This window comes from Pelecanus crispus, chromosome 12 (assembly GCF_030463565.1).
Source record: "Pelecanus crispus isolate bPelCri1 chromosome 12, bPelCri1.pri, whole genome shotgun sequence".
Classification (NCBI taxonomy): domain Eukaryota; kingdom Metazoa; phylum Chordata; class Aves; order Pelecaniformes; family Pelecanidae; genus Pelecanus; species Pelecanus crispus.
This window is the reverse complement of record NC_134654.1, coordinates 11,533,892-11,550,676: the sequence shown is the minus strand read 5'-3', so window position 1 is coordinate 11,550,676 and position 16,785 is coordinate 11,533,892. Positions and strand designations below refer to the sequence as shown.

At 40.1% G+C, this 16,785-nt stretch overlaps 1 protein-coding gene across 2 annotated transcripts in view; it reads right to left on the bottom strand.

Annotated features, from left to right (window-relative positions):
* The window catches only part of AUTS2 (activator of transcription and developmental regulator AUTS2), an 803,913-nt gene that overhangs the window by 319,527 nt on the left and 467,601 nt on the right, over positions 1-16,785 (bottom strand). The gene's annotated exons all lie outside the window — the stretch shown is intronic.

Below are 16,785 nucleotides of genomic sequence, written 5' to 3'. Positions count from 1 at the left end.
TAAAACATGTTTAAGCCAGAATAGAAGCTTTGCTCCCACCGAGAGTAATGAAAAAAAAAAAGAAAGAAAGAAAACCAACCCATAAGACTGACTTTATAAATCTTTGGATTATCCTGCAGTCTGCGGGGTATCTTCTATCTAAACTACCGTAACCCACAAGGGGATTAGAATGCATAGTCTCTCGCTCACTCGCTCCTCTGAGTCACAGCACTAGCAAATAGACCCACAGTGCAGTGTGGGCAGACAGGAAACCACTAAAGCCAAAGCAGTGATTATGTGCATGCTCTGTGAGACACATTGAGCAGCGAGCTGAAATGTTTGTGTGTGTCAGATCAATCTTTTCACTGACCAGGACAGCTGTACTCACAGGGGGATCACCAATCATCCTGCTAGGAACTGCTTCTGTCCTTCAACAGGCAATTAACGTGAGTCCATTACAGCTCCCTGGAGGCCCCTGGGGGGCTGCAAAAGGCATCGACTGAAAGGTCAGAAACCTCATGAGGACAGGAAAGAAGCTGTGCCTGGCGAAATGGAGTGGAAAGCAGTAGCTATTTGTCACCCACTAGTAATTCAAAAAAAATGGGAGGAGGAAGAGGGTTGAAGGGGGTCCAAGAGTTGTGCACAATTGCAAGCACGTGGCAATAGTAAGAGCGTAAATAGAAGCTACAGGAGGTTCTTCCTGAGACAAGGATTTTATCCAGTATTAGAGGTGGAGGAAGAGTCAATCCCACTCAGCTAATTCTACAAAGGCACTGGAAGTGAAAATGTACATGGGCTGATTAATAGCCCACTATAGCCCCGAGAAAAATCACGGTAAGGAGTCCCTGGTGGCTGAGGTTCACCACTTTGAAACAAACATTTTAGGAGAGAACCAACAAGAAATTAAGTGACCAGGAAGCACACAGAGAGTGGCATTCATAAGTAGCAGTATTCTTTGAAAAGAAGCAGCTACTGAGGTGTTAAGCTGTGGAAAAGCAACAAACATGGTGGCTGGGGGAATATGCTACAGATTGCTCTCTATTTCTATTTTAGACTTCTGGTCAAGACCACCATGTTGATATGTTTTTGGAGGTCTCAGTTAAATGCCTACACATACCTCTCCAAGCACACCACCAACCAAACTTGGCAGTTCTACTATGGAAATGCAATCAAGTCACGCCAGGTAGGTGGCCAAAGGAGGATAAGAAGAGTCAGCATATATAGAAGACTTACTTTGCACTACTGTGCAAGGAAAAGTGAGACTAAATTAATTCATGACGTTAATCTGGAATAACTTTTACTCAGTTCACTAGTTAACTTTCACCCACAGGATTCAACTGAAATGTTATCACTGTTGTTCTTTCCTGTGATAAGAATATTTCACAGAGTTCTAGCAGTACACGTGTAATCAACAGAATGAGCTGAAATACTGCAAATGTTAACTCTTCAACAACAACAGAACTTAGAAGGTGAATAGCAAGAATTAAGTTAGTGAAAAACTTCTGTCAATTTCTTTGGACATGACTGCATTAAAAAATAAAAGGACAGGAGAAAGGAATAATCTATAGACTAGTTCTTGGTATGTCCTGTCTTCACATGACTGCACAGGGACTGTAAACAACATGAGCTCCACTGCTTGCTCATACAAACCATGGCAGACTTTGACTCAGTTTGCAAAATTTCCAACATGCAGTAAAACATGATGTAAAATTTCCATATTCTACTTCCATGCAAAATAAATATTGGTGACTGTGTTCTTTGTTTGTAGAGAGATGAAGATAACAATTTTGGATTATTTATAATGGTGTAACATGTTTGACCTTGCAGAGCAGGCGTCACTGACTGATTGAAAAGCCTGGCAGATTATCGAGCGTGGATTTTTTTGTCCCACCTGCAGCTTTAGCAGGCCTCCCAGCTACATCCATCATAGGCAAGGGCAAGAATTTCCACACGTATTTCAATATTTGGAGCCTGATCACAGTCTAACAAACTGGACTCACTTAAGTCACCTATAGTTCCCAGCAGCAGAGGAAGTTCATGGTATATTTCTTACCCATTTCCCCAAAGAATTGTTATCCTCCAACCATCTCATCTTCCTGTCTCTTATTTTCTGAGTTCAAACTTCCTTTGTTTGCTGCCTTCGAGATACCACATGCACACATACGTGTGTGTGTGTGTGTGTGCGTGTGTGTATACCTGAACTTTTCCCCACATGAGTTTAGTAAACAGATATTGTGGATTTAGGTAAACTGAAATTCCTCTATGCAGTAAAATACAGAAACCTTTTTGTTCTAATATTAACTGCCTTGTCCCCTCTCCCTTGCGTTTCCCCTTCCAAAATGCTTCTGACTACAATAAAGGGTCTCACGTGTTAGTTTATTCCTGAGGGCTGCCTGACTGCATTTATGCCACCCAGGTCATTACCCTTTGTGCCACTGACAGTATCAGCAGGTTGATGTTTAATAGAAGCTGCCGATTAGTATCCAAGATACCAGTTAACAAGACAGTTTCTTTTAATGGCTTGTATTCATGAATGAATTAATGAAATTCCACAACTTCTTTATGTGTAGAGAGTACTTGTGTGACACCCTTGGGCAGCATACAAACCATCTCCTCTAATGTTTGTGTTCAGGCTGTCAGCAGGCCAAAAGACAAAACAGGCTAGAAGTGTGCCCTTTCACATGCCGTCTGGACAGCCCTGGTGGAAACACCTGGGAAGATCCAGGACCAGTGACTTCCGTGCAGCAGTACTGGCCTACAGTCACTCCATATATGACATTTAGGAAGCTGGTAGAACAAAACTCTGGCAAACAGCCAAAATGTCCTATGGGATAAGACCATCTGAAGTACTGACACTGAGAGGAACTCCCTCTCTTTCACCTTTCAAATGACAATTTAAAGCTTCAATGGTCAACCCACTCCTTTAAGTGTCCAAAAAGATACATATTGAGATGAATATACAGAGACAAGTTTGCTCTACCTTTAATTAGAAGACCACTGATATCAAGTGCTCAATTTTATTTGCTATCAAGTAAAGCAGAAGCTTTTTAAGGGCGCTTGAACTTTTCTAGAAGCACGAGTACCAGCACGCTATTAGAACATGAAGTAAATACTAACAACGTTATCATTATTGTTGCCTCTTGAAGCCAGATTTTATAAGTAGGAAACAGATTTGCATACATATCCACCACTTTGCACTGATAGGACAAGGTGCAGGTATACAATTGCGTAGCATCAAGATTTGGGTCACAATACAAGTTACTGCAGTGGTGATACATCACCTTGGGTGTGCTGAGACCGTGCCTTCCTAAGGACAAACAGTTTGGTTTGCCTGAATAATCAACTGAACAAAACATAATTTTCTTCCAGGCAACTGAAGGTGCCACCAGAGAGCCACAGACTCCCATCAACCCTGTGCACTTTTCAGTGACACCTAGAAAATTCAACCAAAGTGCACCAGGGGTTTGTAGACAGGGCACAGAAACCAGCTGCCCTAACTTGATTTTGCCCAGAACAATTGAGGGCCATCAGTTTATGTGTACACAAGAATAATACTTTCAGTTGCTAAATAAAATCTGTTCCCTTTATCAGACGTGGAGATTATAAACCCTGAGGTCCTATGCCCGTTGTACAAGGCAGTTCCAAGTGAGAGATCCCAGAGCAAGCTCAGAGCATGATGAACCATCAGGATCGCACAACACGGTGTCCTGCTGCAACAGGTTTCAGCACTGGAAGGACCAGGGCTGCACTAGTGCAGTACTGCACCCAGGTTAAGGCAGAGACACTGCAGCAGCACTGCTTCCAACTCTGAAACTAGCTCATTTGGGGCCCAGTGCAGGGATATTTGTGTGGTGTTCCAACCGTGTAATCAAACCCTAAGACCAAAACAACTATGAGGATGCACCAGGATGCATGTTTTATTGATCATAAATTCTGGGCACAAACTATCAAGCTACTGTCTGCCACTTTCTGTCCTTCTCTTTCTTCCAAAAGAAACAAAACAGAGAGAGTAAAGCCTTATTGACTCAAGTCTTTCATTCACTATTTGGGGATAGCTCCTTATGAAGTCACCAGGCATTTGTTTGATTTGTCACAAATTCCTGAGGGTGTTTAACTCATGAACGGTTACGGGAATAAAGTTAACATAGCTTGTCTAACTGTGAAAGTAAGAGGAATTTGAGACTATGGGTAAATCGGAGACCACAGTCTACACTGGTTGAAAAGTGGCAGTTACATGTGAATAGCATGGGGGAGAGAAGCAATACAGTGCTATTTTATTTGAACCCAAGGATTTAGGGTATATTAAGGCAGAAATTTTTCAGCATGAAGGTGGTGAAACACTGGCACAGGTTGCCCAGAGAGGTGGTAGATGCCCTGTCCCTGGAAACATTCAAGGTCGGGTTGGACTGGGCTCTGAGCAACCTGATCTAGCTGAAGATGTCCCTGCTCATTGCAGGGGGGTTGGATTAGACGACCTTTAAAGGTCCCTGCCAACACAAACTATTCTATGGTTCTATGATTTTGCTGTCTGTCTTAACCAGCCAACAAGTACTTCAGGACATAACACTCCATGCAATCAGCCCTTTAGCTGAAAGATGGAGGACAGATTTGCATTCAACTAACTGATCAAATGTTAAGAATTCCTTAATTGCCTTAATAGTTTAATTTTATTTGTCTCTAATCTAATTAGTGAAGAGAAGTGTGCGGGGGGTGGGGTGGGGGGTGGGGGGAGCTGATTGGTGGGGAGGGGAATGCCTTCATGTCTGCAATATAGAAAACCTTCCATTCCCTACACAGCTTTAGTGTAGTCAGTGCTGGATGTCAACAGATTACTGTTTCTTTCTAATTATCCCACTGCGTTGCTGCACTGTTCTTGAAAACCTTCTTTAAAGGCTTTAATAGCAGGCATTCATTTCTGCTACAGATAAGGTGAGTCTAGCTTTTTATGCGTAGTAATTTAATAGGAACCCAGATCTAATTTAATAGATCCTTTATGTCTCTGTCAAAGACTGTTAACATTGATTGGTGCAATGTCTCATAGAAGTCAGTAAATACATTAATCTCTCGAGAGCTTGCGACAACAATTCCATTAACAGCACGAGCAATACAGATGGACAAACCATTATTGAATAAATGAAGAACCGAACTGAAAACTTACACTAAACCAAGTTTGAAAAACTCTGGAAATCAGGGCATTACTGACATTCCCTGGATCAGTGAATACTACTAAAACTGGACCACACCTACAGAAGTTTCAGAAGTACCAGGCTGATTTAGTTAATGTGTCCTGACACATGTTATTAAAGTTTAATTTACAAGCACTCTCCCTATATCAGGAGTCCAACCTGAAAAGGAATGGACGTGTGACAAACTGAGAGAGACCTACCCTAGCTGTGAAAGCTGGCCAAGAAAACCAGGTAGCAAACCTCTTCATGTCACTCAGATGGAGGACATACTAGATGTATTTGTCATTTATTCCTTTTTTGTCTGTCTACGCTTTCTACAATTCACTTTCTGTATGTAATAGCATGGGAAACAGTACATGGGACTTAACTTCCTGCTGGATGCTGAACATCCGTAACTCCAACTGCTTTAAGAGGCCAACAAAGTGTTCCACCCCTTAGCTGAAGTGCTCAACAACTCCCAGAATAAATTTTTTTTCCTCTAAACAACTGGCCATCACTGATAAATGTACATTAATATGAAGAAAATTCATGTAAATATTAATGATTGATCCAAAGGTATTCTGTGTGGTGTATCATTGTGTCCTTTTTATTTGAAAGCCAGCCTTTAAGAGAGCTTGGGTAGGAAACAGAAGGAAAGTATCATGGCAGGAATATCAGTGTATTTTGGATGCAAAGCAGAAGCTTATCTGTTTTACTACTGCAGCACCAGAGAAAATCAATTTTGACACAGAACTGCCACTTTACAAGCAAATAACTATACTTTCCAATAACCTAATCTGTGCAAAGCCTACTGAAAATTCCCTAAAGAACCAGTAGTTAAAACCTCCATTAAATCAAAGGGTTTAATATGGGAAGGGAAGAGAGGATGCAGTTTGACTTGGGAATGTAATGGACTCAGTGGGGAAATAAATATGTTGTTTTATGTGTACAGTTACAGAATTTGAGAACACAGCATTCATTTCAAAGGGAATTCTCTTGCTGTGCAACTTATTCCTAAACAGATGTGATTTTTGCTTATTCAAAAACATTTAGGTAACAATTACAGCATAATAAATTATAATTGCCATCATCTTCCAGCTATGCTATGACTTCTATGCAAACACAAAGAAAATGCAATTATATAGAACTGTAAATCCTATTTTCAGGTAGCTTAGAGCACTGACAAAAGATTTGTTTACTTTACTTAGAATGAACAATACTTTTAAATTTTATCTATAAAAATGAAAAGGCTGTATCTGTTAAGCACTCTGGCAGACTGATAAGGTCTATCTTACACAACTACTGCTCAAAGAGGGACCTAACTCTAAGGAAGTTAATTATCTTTTGGAAGCTTATATTTTACTCCTATGTTTTATATCAGGAGTCTCTTTAAACTAGTTTCTAAGCTGACATTTTAATTAAGCAGGGCATGACCACTGTTTGAACACTGAAGAAAGAGAAAATAACTAGAAATTGACTGAGAAACAAGATTTCCATGATTGAATATTACAGGAGATTACACATGAACCCAACACTTTGTATGAATATAAATCATCCCACAGTATTTCAGAGAACTGTAACTTAGGGGTGGAATTCTACAAGATAACTCAAAAATAAACCCCATGAAGACCACAACTCTGTAGAGCACAACTTTATAGAGCTTTACTAAACTTCCACAGTATATTGCTGATTTCCTCCTCATTTACTTCTGTAGCACTAGAAACCAAGTTCAGTGTTTTATGCTGCAAAACTCTGTGTGTCAGGATCTGCCATTTATTTGTTTTTTCCCTGAGTCTCCTGATCTGACAGTTCAGAATTTAAACTTGAACTCTAGTTAGTAGTATGCAATGTTAATCTTGTACTTGCTGCAAATTTTAAACATTGTTCTTCCATGAATGGCTAAGTCCACACAGGGCTGTCAAGGCTTCTTTCATGTACCCATCAGTGAGGTCTACACTCTCAACTACTAAGCGTGGGCATGCTACAGTGGGTGCCAAGGTTGGGAAATCAGTATGACCAGGAAGGACCTATGAAGTAGTGAAAAATTACCCATAGCATAACAAAAGACTGCGATGCTAGCAGGAGGTCACCACAAAGACACTCAAGGTGCTGCTTACAAACCCTGCAGCAAAAGAGCACATTTTAGCAACAGGGAGAACTTGGGTTGGTGTTGAGCCATCCAAAACCAAAGCATATTCATCTACAAGTAGACACAAGCCATACGATTCTGGAGAAAGGCCAGTAGCACCAGAAGGGATGTGGATACTTCAGGTTTTTCCTGAAAGATTATAGAGTGCTCCAGAGTGCTGGGAGACAGGCAAGGTACGTATGCGGGTTTACTGCCTTGGTTCAATCTGTAAACTCTTTTGCTTTCTCTCTCCTCTAAGTAGCAAGGCGGCTCAGGATCCTGGAAAAAGCTTCTCTCTGCCTATGCTGTATGCTTGCTCTAGGTACCAGAAAAGGTGAATTACAAAGCAAACAGAACTCAAGCCTTGAGTGGGTTTCTATGAAACTTCCCAGATGAGTTGGGTAAAGCTGAGGAAGTAACACTAACTTCAACTGAAATGCAGATCTACATGTGGAATATGTTTCTAGACACCCAAAGGCAATAGCTTAACCCCAGCCCAGCCCTCGCAAGGGAAAGGAGTATGGGATGGAGGGCCCCAAAATCCTACAACATCCTGCCAAATGTCAGCCAGGGGAGCACAACCAGACCGCTCATGGTAAGACTCGATTATACAAATTACAGTAAGAACTACTAACAGGACTCTTCAACCAAAAAGAAACAAACTAGAAGCAACAAGATTTAATTACCAATTTTCTTCCATTATTATAACCCGACAATTTTTCTTTCAACAAAGAGACATTCAACATTGTTATTTCAATGACTAATACAGTGTTTCTATGAAGGCTAAAAGAACCAACCATTGAAAAGAAGCAATTAGCCATTGATCTTATCCAGACATAATCTTGGGAAATACTGAGTACAGCCTTCCAGTGTGTTAAAAAACCCACTAAACGCTAGAGCACTAGTGAATCTGAAGTTACTACAGTTACTAAGTATTTGTGCCAAGTGTCCAAAGAGCCTCTGTTATGCTGGGTGGCTGTTTAAAGCTCAGGTTGTTCCCTCCTCTGACTATAAACTCTTCAGTCAGGACTATTACACGAACTTTGAGGTCTGCACTTGGTAAGACTTAGCAGCAGCAGGAAGCAGTGAAAACAGAATTCAGATAAAAGGAATTTGAACGGTCTCACAAGCCAAGTTTGTTCCTAGGACTCATTCTTTGGAATAATTTTTCACTGCAGGATGAGGTCAGTTATTCCATCTGTCCACTACCTTCTTCTTTCCCTTCCTTTATTTTATAATTTAAGAATAGTTGGGAAAGATCAGTGCAGTCTTAACTGTATTTATGCTTTATTACTGCCTCCTATTTATACTATATTGTGATATTATGATTTTCTAGAAGCTGATTGGGAATTTTCTGACAAAACAGGCTTTTTGCCAGGAAATAACAACTCGCCAAGACAAATTTGTTTCACAGAGGTGTCAGATGCAGCAGAATTTCACTGGAATACAGTTTTAAGGCCCAGGAAGAGATTTCTGATGGTAACTAAGAAGAGGTACAGAATCACCCATAAGCCTAGTGGCTAGTGCACTTACTCTAAAGCCAAAAAATCCAGTTCCAAGGCTACCTGTACCTCTTAAATGGTAGAGAAGGACACCAACTTTTGACCTGATTTTTCTGGATGCTGCTTCTGAAGACACATTTCAAAAGTTCTGATTGGATTTCATCCCAGCTTGGAACAGGAACATTTTCAAAACCTTGATAGTTTTTGAGAGACAGAAAAAACATTACCTACTCATCGCATGTCTGTTCCTTTTTTAAATAGAATAAACCCTTCAACAGAGAAACTATGCTCTAGGGATTACTGTGAAAAAGCTTTTTACTTCCGTACTCATGTTATGAAGAGTTATCCTTCAGCAAGAATTTAAAAATCACCACTTATCCTCCAGTGTCACACTTTCTGGTGACTCTCACACACTAAAACATGGAATCAGCCACTGAGACTGAAACTGAGGATGCAAACAGGCTGCGTAACAATTAACAACATTATTATATATAGCTTTTCCTGTATTGCTAAAGAAACTAACCTTAATGTCTTTGTTAGACATCACTGAAGTGTTACAGCAGTTATGTTAGAAATCAATTATAAAATGCAACTTCAATTATAATTAACCAAACTTTCATAACTGATACCAGTTTGAAAGCCTGATTCTCAAAAAAAAGGAATATAAATCCTGTATTTATTAATAAAGAGTATTTTTCATCAACAGAATGGGGGTTTTGTTTCTTTTTGAAAACAATAATGGGATTTTTAAAGTGTTTCTGTAAGTCACAATCCATATCTATGCCATGTGATATGAAGTCTATGCAATGTGATATGGAGAAACACCACAACTTTGAAACTCTTTTCTAGAAAAATACAGAAACAATTCCAAGACCTAGAAAAGGTCATCTGACTGTTGGACTTTGGTTCTCCCCAGGGAAAGAGGGTTTGTAACATTCTGAGAAAGAAGCCCAAGCCTCATCAGTGACAGGCACTGAGGATGCCAATCTGTCTGCAGATGACTGAACTGCTTTTTGAATTATTTTCTTAATAAAGAGCCAGGATGCTCTCAGAAATGTGACATGCTCCTATGCTGTCACATCCAGGAAACTGCACATAAAAGAGGTTTCATGCCTTACATACATTTTTCTTGGAAGACTTACTTTAATTTGACCTAAAAATTAGCAAGTTGCTCAGTACTCTCCCGAAGAAGACAACCTTATACTTGCGTCCCAAGGATTCCAAGGCAGTATTTTCAGGCCAACCTGAACTTCAGGAAGGAATTTTAAGGCTGCAAAGGGGATGCTGTCAAGTTAAGAGGTATTTTATCAGCAGGAGTTTCAGATACAAATGCTGTTTTTCTCAGAGAAAGAGCAGCAGGCAAAAGAAGAAGGAGCTACCATCACTGACAAAATCCAGCTGTCCCCCATCAGCAGCTAAGGTTCCCCTTTCCACCTAATCTTTCATCACGTCTTTTGTTTCCTTTAGAAAAATATTTATCCTTAACAAGACGCCTGGGTTGCATTTAACTTTCTACTGAGTAAAATGAAAATCAAGTTCACACTCTACTTAGATATTTCAAGAAGAGAGGGAAGATGGTGAAATCACACAAACAAAAAAGTCTGAAAAACACTTATTTTTCTTAAGACCTTGGGGAAAGAGTTGAACTTACAGGAGTCACAGAGTGAAAGAAAACATTTTACCAACTGGGCCACCTGGCACTCTGTCTAATGCTTTCAAAAAACCAATAGGGCAGAATGGCTGTCAGAAATTCATTTAAACAGTCCTTTACAAAAGGTTAGTAACCAATGCTTTTAAAGGGCATAGGATTTAATGGGTCTGCCCCATTTTAGAGCTACAGCAGAGGAATCCATTTTCAGAGTTGGAGAAGATTTGCAAATGGTCTCAAAAAGGTGGGTTAATGCATGTTAACTGACCTGGAAACTGACACATTAAAAAAATCCCAGAGAAATGGGGTTAATCTAGAACTCTTGCAATTTCATCAAAACCCGGGACCAGCTGGGTCACAGCTGTAATACTAGTGAGAGACAACAGCATATTGAGATTGTCTCCTGTCTTCTCTGCTGTACAAATACATATATGTACTTCAAAAGTGGCACAGAATGGGACATAGCAAGGTCAAACCATGTGCCTGCCAGTCATCGATCAAACTCCTTAGAACATTCCTTCTTCAGCCACATTCATAGTTCAGTGTTGTTAGATGGCAGAAATGCTTGCAGCGGCAACTACAGGAAACAGTTCTTCTGCAAAATTAGACATTTAAAGAACTGCTGGATGCATTTGTAATTTGTTTTTCTGACACAAGTTAGGAATCACATCAGGAATTGAAGTAATGACAGAAGACCGTATCAGAAACCATGGTAAGAATCTCTGACTTGGAAGGACCAGGACGTTTTTACTTTAGTCTAAGACGTGACTCTGGCATTAAGAAGTTTAATGCTGCCCTGCATTTGGAGTTTGTCTTACCACCTCTTCCCTTTCAATGTACGTCCCTCATTTTGTTCATCTAGTCCATTTTCTGAAGTGTCAGCATCCTGCTTCAGATCTTTAGTAGATTGAAAGGTGTGCCCTGTGGGTTACACTCTCTCTAAATCACCCATGATGTATTACGCTTGGCTTAAATGACTGAGTCTCATTTGCACAATTGCCCCATTAATTTACTCATCATTGATTTACACCACTTTTACTGGAAATCCTCCACCAGACCTCTATTTTACATGCACTCTTACAAGCTCCGTTCCAGTCGTCTTCTCCCCTATCATCTTCCTTGTCTCATTTCTCTTCCATTTGTCTTCATTCATCTATCTCTTATCTTCTTCTTCCCTCTCCTTCCCACTGTTCTGTCTTCCTTCTGTTTCTTCTCTGTTCTCCTCCATTTTCCCCCTCCCTGCAAGTCCACCTCCTTGCTTCAGAGCAGCTAATAAATCTACCATGAAAGGCTAGAAAACACAGAAGATATAGGTGTAAAGGTAAAGGAACGTAAATAAATCAAGATTCCTCGTGAAGAAGAGCAACAGCTGTGACTTCTTTATGGAGAGTTCAGAGACTGATGGGTGACTATCATTATCTTTTTTACAGTACTTTAGTACGTCCTTGCATCTTCTTGTCTTCCTGAAAGGAGCCCAGTCTCTTAGTTCAGATTTTATGGTTAGTTTTCAGCCCTCTCAATATATCACACGCCCCTGAACTGGTGCCCTGATTACCAGTTTGACTACCAAAGCCAAACACTTCCATCTTTTCTGTCTTTTTCTGAATAGTCTACAAACTACTTGGATTTGATAGTTTGCATATAAATGTACACATATACATTTTAAAATACAGACAAATGTAACCATATACTAGAGGCATTATCCAACTCTCATGTCTTTATGCTTTGTGTAAAAATAAATAAATTAATAAAAGCAACTGTTTCTAAACTGAAAGACTCAGTGTTTCTTTCATTCAAAATTTCCACAGAAAAAAGGGGCCAAAGGGCAGAGGGTTAGACTAAGAGGACTACAAAGATTTACATATTAATACTGGATAAATAAATAACCTAACCCTAATGCCACACTTAACAGGGCAAAGACAAGAAGAAGAAGAAGAGAGAAAAGCCTAAGAGGGAGAGGTTAAAATACCAGAAGACCCCGAAGAGCATACACAAAGTAAATGAGCTTCTCACCTTGGAAGTCAGCCACAAATGAACAAAGTCTCAAAATGTCCTTAAAATGCCTGGCCATGCCCTTCGAGCAAAGGCTCAGAATGAGTGCAGCACAGACCTGTGAAGCCTGAGAGTCTTGCTGGTGAAATAACACCTGAAATGTATCTTTGAGAGCCCAAAGGCAAAACAAAACCCTGCATGTGAGCATTAGAGCCCGTTTTTACTCTTGGCAGAGACACAACACTTGCTTTAAGCACACTGCTTGTATTTGCAATAAATATAAAATAGCTATGGTTACCAGTCAGTCAGATTGTTTGCTTGAAAGAAAAAACATCATCCTCCCTATACAAAAAAGACTAAAAGACTGAGCTGACAACATTCTCCACCTCCTAAACCCAAATGAATGGCTAGACTGTGCAGCTATGAGCTGGACAAGTCCGCAAACTTTCACCACTTGGTTATTATCTGAAAAATAGCATGTAACTACAAAGTAATTACAGACTTCTAGAGATAATATGCTGCAATAATATAGTATGTGAAGTTACCCATTTTATTCTCAACCTAATTTCCATGTAGTTTGCAATTTTAAGATTTAATAATGTAGTTGAGAAAATACAAATTGCTTGTATTACCCACATATTTACATTGAACTGTACGTACCATGTAATTACAGAGTCAGCGGTTACTATGGAATTACAGAGTTTCTGCATAGTTCTTTGTGTCATCCTATGTAAAATGCCAAAAGAGTATTTCAGCACGGTGAAGAACAACGTATAGTGATAGGAAAAAAAAGAATGAAACTCCTCTCGCAGGATGTCTCTCTGGACAGCATAAAGGAAACATAAGCAAAATCTTAGTGCAAAAGCACACACCATCAACTTTCTCTGGTCCCCAAAGTCCTACAAAAGATCACTCTGCAGTTTCTGATTAACGTTACAGACCTCCACTGAAAGGGTTTTTATACTGCTGTACCTGAACTGCCATCCAAGAAACTGACTGATTTTGATTGACTTGTCCCAACCTGCCCTCTTCTTGAAAAATTAAGATGGCAGCTTGCCAGTTCCCTTTGAAGGACAGTGCTTATTTTTTGTTTTCTTTACCACTTCTAAAAACACACAGACAAGACTTACATATGGATGGCTCATCTCTCATGTCTGAATGTTTGAAGTCTGAAGGTTAGAGCTAATCTTAGCTATGGCATTTTGTGCTGAATTCAGAACACAATTAATTTACAAGAAAATAAGCTTTACCAACTGATTAGGGAAACAGAACATTGGCTTGTGAGAATACCCCAGGGGAAAAAAAAAAAAAAAAAGTCTTATTTGTGTAAAATAAATAGAATGATGATCATTGAGAACTGTGAAATACAATGACGATATGCAAAGTATGGACAGCAGACTGTCAAATCAGTGGCGATTATAGACATTTAGAAGACAAGAAACCAAGTTGTTATTTCTGATTTTGCCATAACTTTGCAATATGACCTTGGGTAAGTAATTTCTTGTTTACTGGTGTTAAAGATTTGAAGGATGTTCTTGAGATGCACGCAGTCTGTCTTGTGGCTTGCTGAAGCACCTCAGGGTAACGTTAGCTATTAGAAAACGTTTCCTCCACACTAACATCCTGTATTACCAAACTTCACCAGTTCATTTGGCTTACTGAATAAACCGGCTTGCAAATTCCTTCCTGGATACTGTTGAGCTTATAATGGGATGTTGAGAACTACCAGAGTTGCTGGGTATCCCAGCTGTGAGGACTTCTATTTCCCCAGGCATGGAATGTTGTGTTTGCTAGTGATCCTGAAATCACCCTCAACAACAATAATTCAAGTAACAAAGAAATAACTTACTACAGCTCAAATACTAGCATAACCATTGGGTTTTGAGGGAGAGATACAGAAAAGCACGCTTATATCTGTCTACACATTAAATCTACATATTAAATCAGCTCCAAAAGACTCCTCTCTTTCACTCATCCAGGTGAGAAATTATCAGCATGCTTACATAAGCTTGTGACTATGATCCACTCTAGAAAAGAAACTCTTATCTAGGGCAAGGAAATGCCTTTAAAAGAAGAGGATTCCCAATCAGGATGCACGACTTAGTAATGACATTATGATCATCACAGCTGGCTCTGCCCATTACCAGATCAGCTCATGTGACCTGTTTCCTTTGGATCACACAAAGATCCAAAATACATTTCTACTGAATGAGGCAGAGCCCAAATCACGGAAGTTAAGTTTGCTTTCTGGTTTTGTGGTGTTCATGCTGGGCATAGTAGGACAGTGACAATAGACCTAGCATAAATCTTCCCAGTACCAACATCAGCACTTTTTTTTAACATATCTGAGCTTCCAGAGTAAAGTTTTACCAGGCCAGTGCTTTGTCACAGCACACCTGACCCAGTCCTAGGAGCCCTAAAGTTGGATTAGGTAACATTGTACCTCAGCCTCATATACGCAAATACTTTCTGAAATCCCTTTCAGAGTCAACCCTTGCTTGCCAAATTTCTTCTGATTCTTCACTTAATTAGGAGAATAGCACTTCACCAAATGTGATAACAATAACATGCTTTGGGTACAGCAAGGTGGAGCCTCTTCCTGCCCAAACTCCAAAATGATCCTGGTAATTACTGTGCCAGTATTCCAATAAATTATAAACTAATCATTAGTGTGTTGTGAAATAAGCACTCCCTTCTAAGTGCAAGGACCACCCACCAATGCATGAAATCTTTGTACATTGGAACATACTTTATATGATGTGTAAATGAACAATGATATTCTACACAAGAATGTAAATTAGAATGCCATGCATTGTTCTTCATCAACACAACACAACAATTCCCAAGCAGCTGTGAGGTGAGAAGAGAGTTGGGCTGAATGAACCCTCTGCTGGGCTTAAAAAAGATACCATGAAAATGAATAAGGTTTTCTCCTTCTACGATTCAAGTTACTTGACTGACTTGGTTGTTACCTGCAGAGATTATTTTTCATCTTTTTTTTTTTTTCTTTTTATATATACATATATAAAAATCCTAAACCAGCAGGATTCCCATTTCAGTTTCATCTTTTTGGCACTATATGTCTAAACAATAGATGATTTCTGTTAGAAAGATCCTTATTGCGTTTGAACAATTTGGGGTACACACTGCCCTCCTAGATCTTCCAGACAGATGGATCTTACCTGTAGAATATTTTAAATAAAACAAATTTTCAATGCAGTAAAATAAATGGAAACCAACACAAAGTACAGCCCTTTGTTAAAGTTGTGTCGTGGTTTAGCCCCAGTTGGCAACCAAGCACCACACAGCCACTCGCTCACCCTCCCCCACAGTGGGATGGGGGAGACAATCTGAAGAGCAAAAGCAAGAAAACTCGTGTGTTGAGATAAGAACAGTTTAATAGGACAGAAAACGAAGGGAAAAAAAAAATAATAATAGAATATACAAAATAAGTGATGCACAATGCAATTGCTCACCACGCTGACTGATGCCCAGACCTTTCCCAAGTAGTGATCGCTGCTCCCCAGCTGACTCCCCCCAGTTTATATACTGAGCATGACATCGTATGGTAAGGAATAGCCCCTTTGGCCAGTTTGGATCAACTGTTCTGGCTGTGCCCCCTCCCAGTTTCTTGTGCACCTGGCAGAGCATGGGAAGCTGAAAAGTCCTTGACTAGCATAAGCAGTACTCAGCAACAACTAAAAACATCAGTGTGTTATCAACATTCTTCTCATACTAAATCCAAAACACAGCACTATGCCTGCTACTAGGAAGAAAATTAACTCTACTCCAGCCAAAACAAGGACAGGGAGAAATAGTGGGACATTTGCACTTTGGGAGCTGGTCTCTGCTGAGAGTGAGAGTGAGCTTGAGAATGTGTATTGGGAGTGCTGGGAGGCAAGGCAAGGGCAGATCCCCCGTGTGTGTTTGGCTGTGAAAGTGCTGGCAAGGGAAGGCGAGGACCAGCAACAGCTCTAAGCCCTTAGAGCTATGGTGTGGGAGTGTCATGGTTTAGCCCCAGCCAGCAACTAAGCACCACGCAGCCGCTCACTCACTCCCCCTGCCCCAATGGGATGGGGGAGAGAATTGGAGGAGTAAGAGTGAGTAACACTACTGGGTTGAGATAAGAACCGTTTAATAATTGAAACAAAATAAAGTACAACAGTAGTAGTAATAATAACAACAATATAATAATAACGATAATAGTAATATACAAAGCAAGTGATGCACAATGCAATTGCTCATCACCCGCTGACCAATACCCAGCCAGTTCCCGAGCAGCGATCGCTGCCCCCCCGGCCAACTCCCCACACTTTATATACTGAGCATGATGTCGTATGGTATGGAATAGCCCTTTGGCCAGTTTGGGTC